We start from the raw sequence: 15,947 nt of genomic DNA on the forward strand, positions 1-15,947 counted from the left end.
CGTAAAAAACACAAACACATGGAGGCTAAACAATACGTTACTAAATAACCAAGAGATCACTGAAGAAATCAAAGAGGAAATAAAAAAATACCTAGAGACAAATGACAATGAAAACACGATGACCCAAAACCTATGGGATGCAGCAAAAGCAGTTCTAAGAGGGAAGTTTATAGCTATACAAGCCTACCTAAAGAAACAAGAAAAATCTCAAGTAAACAATCTAACCTTATACCTAAAGCAACTAAAGAAAGAAGAACAAACAAAACCCAAAGTTAGCAGAAGGAAAGAAATCATAAAGATCAGAGCGGAAATAAATGAAATAGAAACAAAGAAAACAATAGCAAAGATCAATAAAACTAAAAGCTGGTTCTTTGAGAAGATAAACAAAATTGATAAGCCATTAGCCAGACTCATCAAGGAAAAGAGGGAGAGGTCTCAAATCAATAAAATCAGAAATGAAAAAGGAGAAGTTACAACAGACACCGCAGAAATACAAAGCATCCTAAGAGACTACTACAAGCAACTCTATGCCAATAAAATGGACAACCTGGAAGAAATGGACAAATTCTTAAAAAGGTATAACCTTCCAAGACTGAACCAGGAAGAAACAGAAAACATGAACAGACCAATCACAAGTAATGAAATTGAAACTGTGATTAAAAATCTTCCAACAAACAAAAGTCCAGGACCAGATGGCTTCACAGGTGAATTCTATCAAACATTTAGAGAAGAGCTAACACCCATCCTTCTCAAACTCTTCCAAAAAATTGCAGAAGAAGGAACACTCCCAAACTCATTCTATGAGGCCACCCTCACCCTGATACCAAAACCAGACAAAGACACTACAAAAAAAGAAAATTACAGACCAATATCACTGATGAATATAGATGCAAAAATCCTCAACAAAATACTAGCTAACAGAATCCAACAACACATTAAAAGGATCATACACCATGATCAAGTGGGATTTATCCCAGGGATGCAAGGATTCTTCAATATATGCAAATCAATCAATGTGATACACCATATTAACAAATTGAAGAATAAAAACCATATGATCATCTCAATAGATGCAGAAAAAGCTTTTGACAAAATTCAACACCCATTTATGATAAAAACTCTCCAGAAAGTGGGCATAGAGGGAACCTACCTCAACATAATAAAGGCCATATACGACAAACCCACCGCAAACATCATTCTCAACGGTGAAAAACTGAAAGCATTTCCTCTAAGATCAGGAACAAGACAAGGATGTCCACTCTCACCACTATTATTCAACATAGTTCTGGAAGTCCTAGCCATGGCAATCAGAGAAGAAAAAGAAATAAAAGGAATACAAATTGGAAAAGAAGAAGTAAAACTGTCACTGTTTGCAGATGACATGGTACTATACATAGAAAATCCGAAAGATGCCACCAGAAAACTACTAGAGCTAATCAATGAATTTGGTAAAGTTGCAGGATACAAAATGAATGCCCAGAAATCTCTTGCATTCCTATACACTAATGATGAAAAATCTGAAAGAGAAATTATGGAAACACTCCCATTTACCATTGCAACAAAAAGAATAAAATACCTAGGAATAAACCTACCTAGGGAGACAAAAGACCTGTATGCAGAAAACTATAAGACACTGATGAAAGAAATTAAAGATGATACCAACAGATGGAGAGATACACCATGTTCTTGGATTGGAAGAATCAATATTGTGAAAATGACTATACTACCCAAAGCAATCTACAGATTCAATGCAATCCGTATCAAATTACCAATGGCATTTTTTACAGAACTAGAACAAATCATCTTAAAATTTGTATGGAGACACAAAAGACCCCGAATAGCCAAAGCAGTCTTGAGGGAAAAAAACGGAGCTGGAGGAATCAGACTCCCTGACTTCAAACTATACTACAAAGCTACAGTAATCAAGACAATATGGTACTGGCACAAAAACAGAAACATAGATCAATGGAACAAGATAGAAAGCCCAGAGATAAACCCATACAGCTATGGTCAACTAATCTATGACAAAGGAGGCAAAGATATACAATGGAGAAAAGACAGTCTCTTCAATAAGTGGTGCTGGGAAAACTGGACAGCTACATGTAAAAGAATGAAATTAGAATACTCCCTAACACCATACACAAAAATAAACTCAAAATGGATTAGAGACCTAAATGTAAGACTGGACACTATAAAACTCTTAGTGGAAAACACAGGAAGAACACTCTTTGACATAAATCACAGCAAGATCTTTTTTGATCCACCTCCTAGAGTAATGGAAATAAAAACAAAAATAAACAAATGGGACCTAATGAAACTTCAAAGCTTTTGCACAGCAAAGGAAACCATAAACAAGATGAAAAGACAACCCTCAGAATGGGAGAAAATATTTGCAAACGAATCAACGGACAAAGGATTAATCTCCAAAATATATAAACAGCTCATTCAGCTCAATATTAAAGAAACAAACACCCCAATCCAAAAATGGGCAGAAGACCTAAATAGACATTTCTCCAAAGAAGACATACAGACGGCCACGAAGCACATGAAAAGATGCTCAACATCACTAATTCTTAGAGAAACGCAAATCAAAACTACAATGAGGTATCACCTCACTCCTGTTAGAATGGGCATCATCAGAAAATCTACAAACAACAAATGCTGGTGAGGGTGTGGAGAAAAGGGAACCCTCTTGCACTGTTGGTGGGAATGTAAATTGATACAGCCACTATGGAGAACAGTATGGAGGCTCCTTTAAAAACTAAAAATAGAATTACCATATGACCCAGCAATCCCACTACTGGGCATACACTCAGAGAAAACCGTAATTCAAAAAGACACATGCACCCCAATGTTCATTGCAGCACTATTTACAATAGCCAGGTCATGGAAGCAACCTAAATGCCCATCAACAGACGAATGGATAAAGAAGTTGTGGTACATATATACAGTGGAATATTACTCAGCCATAAAAAGGAACGAAATTGAGTCATTTGCTGAGATGTGGATGGGTCTAGAGACTGTCATACAGAGTGAAGTAAGTCAGAAAGAGAAAAACAAATATCGTATATTAACGCATGTATGTGGAACCTAGAAAAATGGTACAGATGAGCCGGTTTGCAGGGCAGAAGTTGAGACACAGATGTAGAGAACAAACATATGGACACCAAGGGGGGAAAACTGTGGTGGGGTGGGGATGGTGGTGTGCTGAATTGGGCGATTGGGATTGACATGTATACAGTGATGTGTATAAAACTGATGACTGATTAAAAAAAAAAAAAATCCCCCGCTAACCAAAGCATGATCAATTGGGAAAAAAATTTTGAATTCTTTTCTTTTTCTTGTGAGAGGCATGGGAAATAATAGGAAAGGGAAAGTGGGGAGCACCACTCATCAAAAAAATATTTTAAGAAATATGCTGGCTTCTATTTCAGGAAGGTTTACATCAACACTGTTAACACAGACAAATGAAGGAAAAGGAAATGTGGCTCATTGGTATTGGTATTTTTCAGAAAGGCTGATTGATAATATTTTCTTGTATTTGAGATAATCAAGGACAGAAAGCAATGTCACAGGATGTGAATTTACTCCTCGTGACAGTGAGGAATGAACTTGATATATGGGTGCCTATTTTCTGTCTGTTGTACAGTATGTCTGGGAAGTCCCTCCCACACTGAGTCCTTGGTCTTTCTTCCTCTGACCCTTTCACATGACTTTGACTCCTTATTGGCAGGGCCTTTTCCTAAGATTCTTTTGCTGATAATCCAGTCATGCTGTTCTCACACAAAGGCGAGTGCTAGAAATAGGCACGTCAGGCTATGACACAGCCTTCCTCCTCCTTTGAAGGGGTAATGACCTTATTCAAGATGCTTTTATTAGGTCTTCTATGCAAGTTACTGGAGAAAAGTCATTGCATTTCACACAGCCATGCTGCCACTTCCAATCTGGGTGGTTCTTCCAAGCCTCGGTCAACCCCGTTTTACATGGCTGAGGCGAGGTAAGAAGTTGGGCAATGAATTGTAATAACCTGGCTGATTTCTTACTTTGATTAAAAAAAAAAAACAAAACTAATTATTATTTTTTTTTTCTGCCTGTAAAAGTAGTCATTCTGACTGTAGAAAATACAGGGAAAACATAAAGAATAAAATTAAAATCCCACAAAATATCATTGTTATTAAATTTTGGTATTTTTCCTTCTATATCTTATTTTCTGAAGACAAAAATATAAATACTTGATAAAGTTTCAGTATATGTATATATGTGATTTCTATTATAAGATTGGAACCATGTTCTGCATATAATTTTGTATCCTGCTTCTTTTCACTTAGCATTATAAGGTGGCATAGCCTGCTGTCTTTAAATATGCCTCAACAATGTAATTTTTTTAAAAAATTTATTTATTTAATTTATTTATTTTTAGCTGTGTTGGGTGTTCATTGCTGCGCACGGGCTTTCTCTAGTTGCGGCAACCGGGGGCTACTCTTTGTTGCAGTGCGTGTGCTTCTCATTGCAGTGGCTTCTCTTGTTGCGAAGCACGGGCTCTAGGCACGTGGGCTTCAGCAGTTGCGGCACGCGGGCTCAGTAGTTGTGGCTCACAGGCTTAGTTGCTCTGTGGCATGTGGGATCTCTCCGGACCAGGGATCGAACTCGTGTCCCCTGCATTGGCAGGCGGATTCTCAACCACTGCGCCACCAGGGAAGCCCAACAATGTAATTTTTAATAGATGTACAATACTCCACCATATATGACTGTACCAAGATTTATTTAACTGCTCTCCTACTCTCAACATTTTAGCTGTTTTTATGGTTTTTACTATGACAAAGCAATGATAAATAGCCTTTAGGTAAATCTTATTCTGAACCTCATTCCCTAGGGTAGATTTTTAGAAGGGTAACCACTGGGCCAAGTGGTAGGAGCACTTGTGATATATGAAAAAATATATATGTATATATGTATGTCCTGCCCAGTTTCCTTTGAGAACAGCGGTTGCAATTTAAAAATCCCGCCTGCCGTGTATGAGAGGTCCAGTGCCACTGCAACTTCATTAGCACTGTTCGTGTGTGTGTATGTTTGTGTGCATGTAAACATACCTCAGCAAATAGATAAAATGATATAGATAAGAAGATATGGTGTCTCATTTTTTCAAATTAACATTTTTAACTTGGCTCTATTGAGATATAATTGACATATAACTGACGGTGTCCTATTTTAACTTGTATATTTTTTAACTAGTAAAGTTGAGTACTTTTACTTTGATATTTGCATAGATCAAACGATCAGCCATTGACCTGAATTATATTCATTTGCCCAGCAGGTTTGTAAGGATGTTAAAATAAGATTTGTATATATATATATATATATATATTTGTCTTTATGTTCCTCTTTATAGCAGCTGATACAAAACTTGCTTTGCCTATTCAGGAGTGGGTACTCTATATGTATGCTGAGTCATAACCACCTGGGCAGCTCAGAGAACAGTAGTTAAAAGCATCAGCTTTGCATCAGGGTTGGCTTTGGGCCAGGTATTTTCTACTTATTCCCAAGATACCTAACTTCTCTTAGCCTCAATTCCATCAGTGGCTAAGTGGGCACAATAATGCCTACTTCACTGTATTGTGCAGATGAAAGAATTTATGTAAGCCCTTAGCACAGGGTCTGATACATAATAAGAACCTGATAAATAGTAGCTGTCATTGTGATCACTGACGAGCATAAAATGTCATCTGCCACCAGCATCTCGTACTAAGGTCACTGCATTGTATCTGTCACTCTTGGACAGTAAAATGATGGTGAGATAAGTCTAATTTCTTCTTCTCATTAATGCAATTTAGCCATGTGGCCTGTTAGCTGGTTTGATTCACAACCCACCTCTATCATGTTTCAAGTGATGCTGTTTTTCTGAACCCAGAAGGCAATGAAAATGATCCAATGAGAGGAAATGCAATAAAAAAGATCAATCACCCAGCAAGATACCAGTACACACCTATTAGAATGGCTAAAATTTAAAAAGACTGGCCATCCCAAGTGTTGGGGAGGACGTGGAAGAAACGGAACTCACATGTACTCCTGATGGTATAATCATTCTGGAAAGCAATTTCGCAATTTCTTAGAAAGTTACCATACACGTACCATATGATCCAGTCATTTCACTTCTAGGTTTTTACCCAAGAAAAAAAGAAATATATGCTTACACAAAGACTTGTACACAAATGTTCAGGCAGCTCTGTGGGTAAGAGCCCCAAACTAGATACAACCCAAATGTCCATCAACAGATGAGTGGATAAACAAATTTCAGTATGTCCATACAATGGCATACACTTAGCATTAAAAAGGAACGAAGTATTGGTACACAAAACAACATGGATGAATGTCAGGATCATTATACTGAACAAAAGAAATCAGACCCAAAAAAATACATACTGTCTGATTCCATTCATATAAAACTTAAGAAAATGCAACTGAATCTATACTGACAGAAAGTAAATCAGGGGTTGCTTAGGTGTGGGCCGGGGGCGGGCAGGAAAGGATAGGAAGAAGAAATTACAAAGGGGCATGAGGAGACTTGAATATATTCACTTGATTGCACTGATGGTTTCAAGGGGGTGTACACACGTCAGAACTTATCAAATGATACACTTTAAATGTGCTCCACTTATTGTATGTCAATTATACCTCAAAACAGCTGTCTAAAAAAAGACCAGTCAATTATATACTGGTGTGTTTTATTCACTCTTCACTCATTAGTCTCTGGATTTGACTAGTAGTTATGATAATAAACAGGGATGCAGACCCTAAGGTCTCTGACTCCAAAGGCTGTGCTTTAACTGGGTCACATACTTCTTGTTACCAACAGCGTTTGGGATTCTTGAACTCATGCCTTTGGCTCCTAAAACAGTTTATTTCTATTCATTTTTCAGTTCTTTCATAGTTCAGATGAAATTTTAATCATATAAATCACATACACATGCGTAACTTGAATTTTAATATTTGAACTTACTGTTCTATACTACAACTACTCCCAGCTCCCAAGAAGCAAAACCCACCTCTCTGAATGTTAGATTATAATTAGTTGAGGGAGGTACCCGAGGAAACTCAAGAACTGAGACAAAAATTAGGAAATTCAATTCACATTGCAATTCAAATGCTTCCCGATGACAAAGCCACTGCTGAGAGGGATAGCAACTGTCCACTTGTTTTCTTCAGCTGCTCCTTTTGGTCCTCCGGCTTCACTAGTACTGTCCTTTCATGGAAAAGAGCCAGTACCCAGTTCGTCCTTACAGATACTACAGGAAAGGGCTGGGCTCCCAGGGACGCCTCTGACCTAAGACCGACGCTCCCCGTACAGCCAGAGTGGGAGCCCAGAGCTGGACCGGCAGGAGCGGGCTCCGCTGCAGCCCTTGGGCTTTGCTGCTCTCCCTCCTTCATGGTTTGGTGGGCAAGGAATCAGGTTGCCACGGCAACTTCCAGCATCCATTTCAGGCTAGAGGGAACATTCCCTAAGGCTCCTCTCCATCTGTGTGTCTTTGGCGATTTCCCTGCCTTGGTGAAGTAGGTGGGGAACCACTTCCTCCAGGGATCTCCCCCAGCTCACCGATGGTATAAATGGGCAGGGGAACTGCATTGTCATGGCAGCAACTCCTCTACTTCTTCCATTCGAAGAAAGTCTGGCTCAAGGGATCTGCCTGGTGCTCCCAATGGCAAAGTCAGCAAGGAAGGAACTGCATTATCTTAATGGTTTCCACGCGCTCTTTCCAAGAGAGGGGTTGGCTTTGTTGGGTGGATACTGGGGGATGGGCAGGGAGTTTGGCTGAAGAGCCCGGTTCCCAGGGACCTCACTGCCATGACAACATCCCCAGCGGCAGAGACTGGGCAGGTCTCTCACCAGCTAAGCCCTGATGTCACCTTTCAAATCTGTTCTTGTTCTTCTCTGCTCCCTTTTTTCTTTTTCACAACCCCCAGGGATTCTGCTGGCTTCTCCTCTCCAGATTCTTGAGATCACTGTGATTATGCCTTTCTCCTGCCCAAGACTAGTTTCAGGGTAGGCTGCAGTCTTTGCATACATTCACCTTCCCTGCTGTACACCAGAATTCCACAAAAAATCTCCTTTGAAAAAGGCAAGTTTTGTATGCAAGAATATGGGGATAGGGGGAATCACAAGAATAATAACCACGGGAAAGCCGAACCAATTCTGTTTGTTGTAACTGTGTTCATCCGTGGGTGGGCAACCTTCCCTCAGCCCTCAGACTGTCTTCCTACTCCTGGACTTGGAGCCCTTGGTGGGAACAAAACTGGCTTTGGTGTTCAAACATCTGGGTTTGAATCTTGTTTCAAGCGATTCCTACCAGCTGAGAAGTCACAGGTGAGTCACATACCCTTTCTGGGTGTCCACTTTCTTATCTGCTGAAGGAGAAAGCAAAATGTCTTCTTTGGAGAACTGTGGTGAGAACCAAGAGAGGTAATCGATACACAAAAGTACTTTGTTCATACTCAGGCACTTTACAAATCTTCATAATTTTGGTAATTTTTGTTCTCATGGAGCATTCTTAATTGATTGGCTCAATCAATTATTCATTCAATGAATGGATTAGGGAGCGCATTCTAATACTTCCTTTAAGGCAGGTTACGTAACCTCCAGGAGGGTCACTGTCCTCATCTGTACAACGGGATAACCACAGTCTCAAAGTATGATTTTGAAGGTTAAATTAAGTACTGACTAATAAATGTGTACAGCAGTGCCGAGCAGAGTACCTGCTCGATTCATAATTACTCTTATCGTTTGCCAGCTACATACTCTTCTCAGTTTCTCCTTGGAAGTCTTGAGTCATGCTGACGTGACTCAGGTCTGCTTGTGATGCTCTCTACCACTTGGAAAGGCCTAGAATTAGCAAAGAAGGGCTGGGGCCGGGAAGCCCCCACTGCAGATAGTGACTCTGCCCAGGACCGGGGGTTATTTGAAATAACCAGGGAAGCTGTAATACTTCTCAGCTCCCTTTATATTCCATGGAGGGTTAGCAAATTTGGCCCTGAATGTGCAGCAGGCACAGACTGCTTTGGGGGAACTTCCCTTTGGTTGCCTCTTCTTCCCTTCCTTGAGGCTTTCTGTCCATGTGGACCAAGGGTCAACCCCTTCTGCTGACACCCCCAGGACTCTCACCCAGGCCTGCCCTTCCTCACGTGGCGCCTCCAGCTCTCAAACCTTCTCTGGGACCTCCCTCTCTCCAAGCTTACCTGACCCACTGTCGGCTATTCCTCTCAAGTACAACTCAAGTGTTCAGCGGTCTAATCAATAATTTATAGATAAGACATTAAAAAGTAATTAACACTTAAAACACTGCCCCTCCCAGAAAGTATTTTTGTAGTTCGACTGGGGCTCTCAAAGGCTTCACTCCTGACCCCTTAGTAAAAGCTTTCATTACCTACATCAGCCTGTGGTTACTGGGCCCTCCCCTCCCTGAACTTCCACTAAATTTAGAGTATTTTAGATTTCATTGTGCTTTTTTTTTTTTAAAATGAAAGCTTCTTTCTTTCTTTCTTTCTATTTATTTTTGGTTGTGTTGGGTCTTCGTTTCTGTGCGAGGGCTTTCTCTAGTTGCGGCGAGCTGGGGCCACTCCTCATTGCGGTGCGCGGGCCTCTCACTGTCGTGGCCTCTCTTGTTGCCGAGCGCAAGCTCCAGAGGCGCAGACTCAGTAGTTGTGGCTCACGGGCCTAGTTGGTCCGTGGCATTTGGGATCTTCCCAGACCAGGGCTCGAACCCGTGTCCCCTGCATTGGCAGGCAGACTCTCAACCACTGCGCCACCAGGGAAGCCCTCATTGTGCTTTAATTATCTCATGTGCTAGTGTGTTCTCCCCAGTGAGATTATAATTTCTTGAGGGCAAGACATTTTTTTTAATACTTCTTGATACACTCTCCTCTGATCAGTACTGTGGAGCATAAAGTAGACTCTCATTAAAAAATGTGCAATTGATTTATAATGGTGAGAATTTCCTCAGCCAAAAAAATGTCTTCTCATACACTGGAGTTACATTTGGAAAGTTGAATTCTCTTAAACTCCTGATTGATTCTAAAAGTAACTATTTTGGAGGTTCTGTCTCTACATCCTTTTCCCCGAACAACTGCACTGGGATAATTCTATTTAAGTGATGACATCATTTCAAGTGGAGTGGTTTTACCAGTGTTCTTTTGATGGCTTTGTACAAATTTATATACGAAGAGGCAGTTGTGGACCTGCAAATATACTTTATTCAAACTGTCTATTTCTGATAAACTATTGGATATCTTAGTTCTGGAAGTCCAGGTTTAAAATAGGTCCTATTAAAGGAAGTGATGCATAATGGAATTGCATCTTCTTTATTGATTAGATATTTTTAAGATGTGTCTTTTGCTCAAAACCAAAGGACAGAAATATAAGAAAAGCATATTCTAAAACAGTTAAATCAGAGAAAAATAGTGGGTAAAGGAAAAATGAATGTCAAAATTAACTACATTGTTTCAGTTTGTAAAGAAAGCTTTTTCTTCACTCTCAGCAAAAGGCAGGTGAGAGTTCCTCACACTTAGGGCCCCTCCAGAAAAAGGCTGTGGGCCTTTGGTTCCCCTAGGTATAAATTAAGGAAATGTTAATAACATCACACAAGGGGACTGTCACAAGGATATATAAGGGTAGAGCTGTTCTCAAAGGTAACATTCAACATACCAAATTCTTTTTTTCTGAGGGATAAATTAAAACGCCCTTTAAAAAGCAGTGCTCACAGGGTCAAAGTAACATCCCCTGTACCACTAAGGAGCCTGGTTTCCTCTGAGGGCTGTTTGCATAATTAAGTCAGGCTCAGTCACAGCATCCATGAAAGCCAGGTGAGGGGGACTCCAGCATTAGTCTTCCCTTCAGAAAATCACTAGAGGGAAAGTTGGGTGCCTTGGGCCATCATACAGGGACAGAGACTAGGAAGGGAAGAGACATGGCCCCTCCTTGCGCTGGTCCCCATATTCAGAGGACACGGCTGCACGACATGCAGTGGGTGCTGTTGCCTGTCACTCAGACCCCCAAACCCCCCTTCAAGACAGAGGCATTCTGTCCCTGGTTTCCAGGGGTGTTGGCTGTTTGAAAGTTCACAACTGAGTCCTTCCCAGGCAACTGCCAGCAGCTTAGGAGAACGGCCTTGCCCCAGGTCTGGCGCTCTCTCTGCGGGGAGCTGCACCCTGTGCCTTGTCGATAAGACCCAGCCCCCTCCTCAGTGTGGGCCCAGAAGGTCCATCCAGCTCCACTGCTCGCTGTGTGATGACCGCGAGGTCTGCACTGAGACCGCGCCGCAGTCAACCTGTCCGCCTCCCAACCCTACTTCTTTCCCTCCCTCGGGAGTGTTGATCCTGAGAGCACTCCCGCCAAGTCTCTCACACGGATCTCTTTCCTGGGGCGCCAGGACTAAGATAGAACATCTTTTCAATCTTGAACTAGGATGGAGACTCTTCTACCAGGGAAGTCTACCATAAAAACTTAGGCTCTTAAAATGTGATAGGGCAACGTTAGCTAATTTTACAAGAGGAACTGAGACCCAGAGAGACAAAAGGACTGAGGTCCCACAACAGACACCGCACTATGGCCAGGTCCTGACCCCAGCTGTGAAGACTCCCAAACTGGGGTTCTTATCCACATCGTGTGGCCACTATGATATCTCCTCCATGCAGGTGGCAACTGACATGCTCCCTTCAGAGAAGACAGCCACATGAGATACTGAACCACGAAGGGCCCTGCCCCACGCCCAGAAAGGTGTTTAGATTTGTGTTCAGAAGGGGCTAGAAGGAGGTGTATTGGTTCCATGGCTGCTGATCTTCCTCCAATTTTTTCTTTTGATGCTGAGGGGGCTATGTACCAAGTAGGTAATAAATGTCTCTGTGATGAATGAGGAGCTAAAGAACCCTCCAGGCTGCTACAGCTCAGCTGGTCCTATAATAACAATCTTGGCAAGGAGGGCTTGCTGCCAGAGTAACAGCAGTAAAATCACCCTGAGCTCAGGCAATCTGCAGAGTTAGTATGTGTACAAAGCATCCCAATGATTACATGCTTATTATTTAGTGGCTCATTCTTACAGAATGCTTTACAGGGGCTGATTCATTTCCCCAGATATCACTTACCATCTTATTGCCTTCTTTTCGTGAATGAGTCTGAATCTTTCCAGTTTCGAAGGGTCTACCTGTGATGTACGTCGTTGCTTTCCTTTCTGCCAAAATGCCCCCCCCCCACCGCTTCCTAACACATTGTTTGTGGGTGGGATTGACTCCTGACTACCTCAACCCGAAACCAAAGTGGGGAGGTCCTGAACCAATCAACATATTCTCATCCCTGTTCCCATGGTAACTGGCCTAGAGATTACCTTTTTTTTTTTAAATTTAATTTTACTTATTTTTGGCTGCGTTGGGTCTTCGTTGCTGTGCGCGGGCTTTCTCTAGTTGCGGCGAGTGGGGACTACTCTTTGTTGTTTTGGTGGCTTCTCTTGTTGTGGAGCACAGGCTCTAGGCGCGCGGGCTCAGTAGTTATGGCTCGTGGGCTCTAGAGCTCAGGCTCAGTAGTTGTGGCTCATGGGCCTAGCTGCTCCGCGGCAAGTGGGATCTTCCCAGACCAGGGCTCGAACCCGTGTCCCCTGCATTGGCAGGCGGATTCTTAACCACTGCGCCACCAGGGAAGCCCTACCTTTTTTTTTAAAGATGAAATTTATTTCAGAAGTCCTCAACTAAGCCAATCACGAATAAACTTTTATAATGAACTTCTCAAACAAATATTTTTACTTATCTACCTTTTTTCTTGGGATGACAATAGCATTATTATGATAGTATTAAGTTTTCTTTTTTATTCAAATGAACTGTTTTCAAGATTAATGATTATTAGCAAATCTTGATGCAAGATAAACATGATACTTTAAAATTACTTTTCAATTTCCTATGAACTATTTTAAAGTAAAAAACTATTTGGTACTAAGTGTTCTTATGTTCAAATTCTAAAAGTAATCTTTAGTCCCAATGGAACTTGGTACTCCAAGATTTAAAATTTTTTTTAATGATATTGACATAATATATATAATTTTAATCAGTACGTTCCTCCTCATCACTGAAATCTGTGCTTTTCTTTATCCCTGGGCGTCTTGAATCATCTGATGTTGAGGAACCCCCTGAACTGGATTTCCATTTTGGCTTGCTGGAAAGCTGTGGCCTGACTGAGGCTGTCAAGAGTGGGATCTTCCCCTTCATCAGCACTTTCTTCTACTTCTTCAATTTCTTCTTCTGGTTCAGGAATTTTCTTTTTTTTCTTTTTCTCTTTCTTCTTTGGAGGTTCACGTTCTCCAAGCATATTTTTAGGACAGGCATAACTTAAGTGTCCACTTTCCCCACATTCATAACACTTAGATTTATCAAAGTAGTTTCGTCTTCGGATGAACTCAGCTGCTCTTCCATTGTCAACAGCAATGCTTGCTTTTATCACTCTACCGAATAACTGTTTGTTGTTTATTGCCCTGGTACAGTTTTGTGCAGAGTCTTTATCCAAAAATAAACTAAATTCAACCCCTTTACTCTTCCTGGTATCTTTATCTTTCATTATAGTAACCTTTACAACTTTGCCATACTTGGAAAATATCCGGTATAAGTCATTGTTGGTCAGGGAAAAGGGCAGGTTGGATACACACACTGTGCTTTTACTTGGGGCCAACCCACCACTCATTTCTTCAGGCGGGGCAGGCCCGGGAGACTAGAAGAGCGCGAGCCCTCAGCTCACTCGGGGCTCAACCCCGACTGTTCGTCGCCCCTTGCAGCTGCCTTGGCATCACAGGTCCTGGGCGAGATTACCTTCTTATTTCTAAGCCTATGTCACTCAGCCCCTGACACTCCCCTAATCTTAATGATTAGTTCCAAGGGGTATGAGAACTAAGTTGGGTCAAATAGAGTGGAAGACTTTTGGTGGTTGGAGAAATAAAAGGTCCCTTTTCCTCCAAAATGGTGCCATGTGGAAACCGGAGGCCTGGGACTGATGTATCCATTGATCCATCCTATTTTATAGGAGTCCAGCTGAAGTTGAAGCAAACACACAGAGGAGGGCAGAGTGGAGACAACTACCAAGGCTGTGCTGGAGTGATCAAACAGCATCTGAATTTCACTGTATCTCTGGACTTTTCAATGGCACATGCAACTTATGTTCTTGAGTTGGGTTTTCTGCTTCTTGCAACCAAACACACGTCACTGTACATGCTTCCCGTAGAGGCTGCTTCCTCTACACCGGCCTCTCCCCTACGCAGTCCTAACCTGGACCTTCCTAGGGAAGAGCAATTTCAAATAGGAAATAAAACCCTTGCAAAGAGGAAGTTGAAGGACTAGCTCAAAGAGCATCCACTGATGGATTTTACCCAATAGTTTTGGCTCAACTTAACCCGGTGCTCAAGGCCTCAAGCTGTAGGTCATGTATGTTGACCTGTCCAAATATTGGCCTTTCCTAAGTAGTTTGTAGTACCTGTGAGGGCAGGGGCAATGTATTATATGACTTGAATGTAATCCTACAGTGCTGGATAAAATGTTTTGCACCATATAGGTGCTTAGGAAATGAGAGTTGAACTCAAGTAAATGCAGCTCCTGTCACTGCCATCAGCACATCTTCTAGAAGTTGGGGAGTAAGGACACTCCTCACAACACTGTCAAGTTTTGGGGTATAAACTTCCTTGGCCAGATTCCTCCCTGTTAAACCAGCAGCAACTAACACAGGGTCTGGCCCAGAGTAGGCGGTCAAATATTTGTTGAATTAATTCACTTTGAATCTGTAACCACAAAACTCACCTGGTCACTTAACAGTTTTGAATTGCTTATTTGAGATACTTTGAATCAGGTCTCTTTAAAGTCTAAATTGTGCTATGTTTGTATTTGACTGACTTTGCTTTCTGTCCACCAGCTGTTACTCTGTCATTTCACTCCAAAGACCAAGATGCAGTACATTGATGGAGGGGCTGACAGATAGGCATTTCTAGAATGAGGGAGGGATGTGTGTGTGTGATGGGGGGTGAAGGTGACGGTGGTAGTAGGGAGCATTGGTGGAGCTATCTACCTGCAAGCAATATTCCATGGAAATGGCCCGTTGCTGACTGTGGATGATTGTTCTGCTGAAAGAGAAAATGTATACAAGGGTGCCTGCTGGGCTGTACGAGGTGATAGTTCTCTAAGCAGTTGGTAAAATAACTCAGTCATGATTAATATTGAGTTGGGTAAGCTGTTTTATTAGGTGATAATCATCTTCTCTGGTATAATCTTATCTTGGCAGAGAACTGCCATAGCTTAGCGACAGGAAGAGTGGTCTCTCATGTTTATCAGGCTGAACAGCAGAATAACAAGGGTTCAGGGAAGGCTCCTTGTTCAAGACTCTTTGCAAAAACAAGAAGAGTATTTTCTGGAGAAAAGTGAACCATGATTGGCCAGCGGGGAGTGTTCTGAGCCCGATGTTGATGTGCCCTGGCCAGCTGGTCTTCAGGAGACCTGGCATGGAGATGTCTTTGTGTGAATCTTTTCTTTTTATAAGACTTTTTAAAATTAATTAATTAATTAATTAATCAATTAATTAATTCATGGCTGTGTTGGGTCTTCGTTTCTGTGCGAGGGCTTTCTCTAGTTGCAGCAGGTGGGGGCCACTCTTCATCACAGTGCGCGGGCCTCTCACTGTCGCGGCCTCTCTTGTTGCGGAGCACAGGCTCCAGACGCGCAGGCTCAGTAGTTGTGGCTCACGGGCCTAGTTGCTCCGCGGCATGTGGGATCTTCCCAGACCAGGGCTCGAACCCGTGTCCCCTGCGTTGGCAGGCAGATTCTCAACCACTGAGCCACCAGGGAAGCCCGACTTTCTTTTTTTTTGATGTGGACCATTTTTTTTTTTTTTTTTTTAATTTATTTTATTTATTTTTGGCTGCATTGGGTCTTTGTTGCTGCGC

The 15,947-nt window shown here is 41.9% G+C and overlaps 1 pseudogene across 1 annotated transcript; it reads right to left on the minus strand.

Annotated features, from left to right (window-relative positions):
- Positions 1 to 4,055: 4,055 nt before the first annotated feature.
- LOC309625668 (zinc finger CCHC-type and RNA-binding motif-containing protein 1 pseudogene) lies at positions 4,056 to 15,528 on the minus strand (annotated as a pseudogene). Its single transcript has one exon. The product of its transcript is annotated as a zinc finger CCHC-type and RNA-binding motif-containing protein 1 pseudogene (transcript).
- Between the last annotated feature and the right edge of the window lie 419 nt (positions 15,529 to 15,947).

Source organism: Balaenoptera borealis (genome assembly GCF_965194805.1).
Source record: "Balaenoptera borealis genome assembly, chromosome: 3".
In the NCBI taxonomy this organism is placed as follows: domain Eukaryota; kingdom Metazoa; phylum Chordata; class Mammalia; order Artiodactyla; family Balaenopteridae; genus Balaenoptera; species Balaenoptera borealis.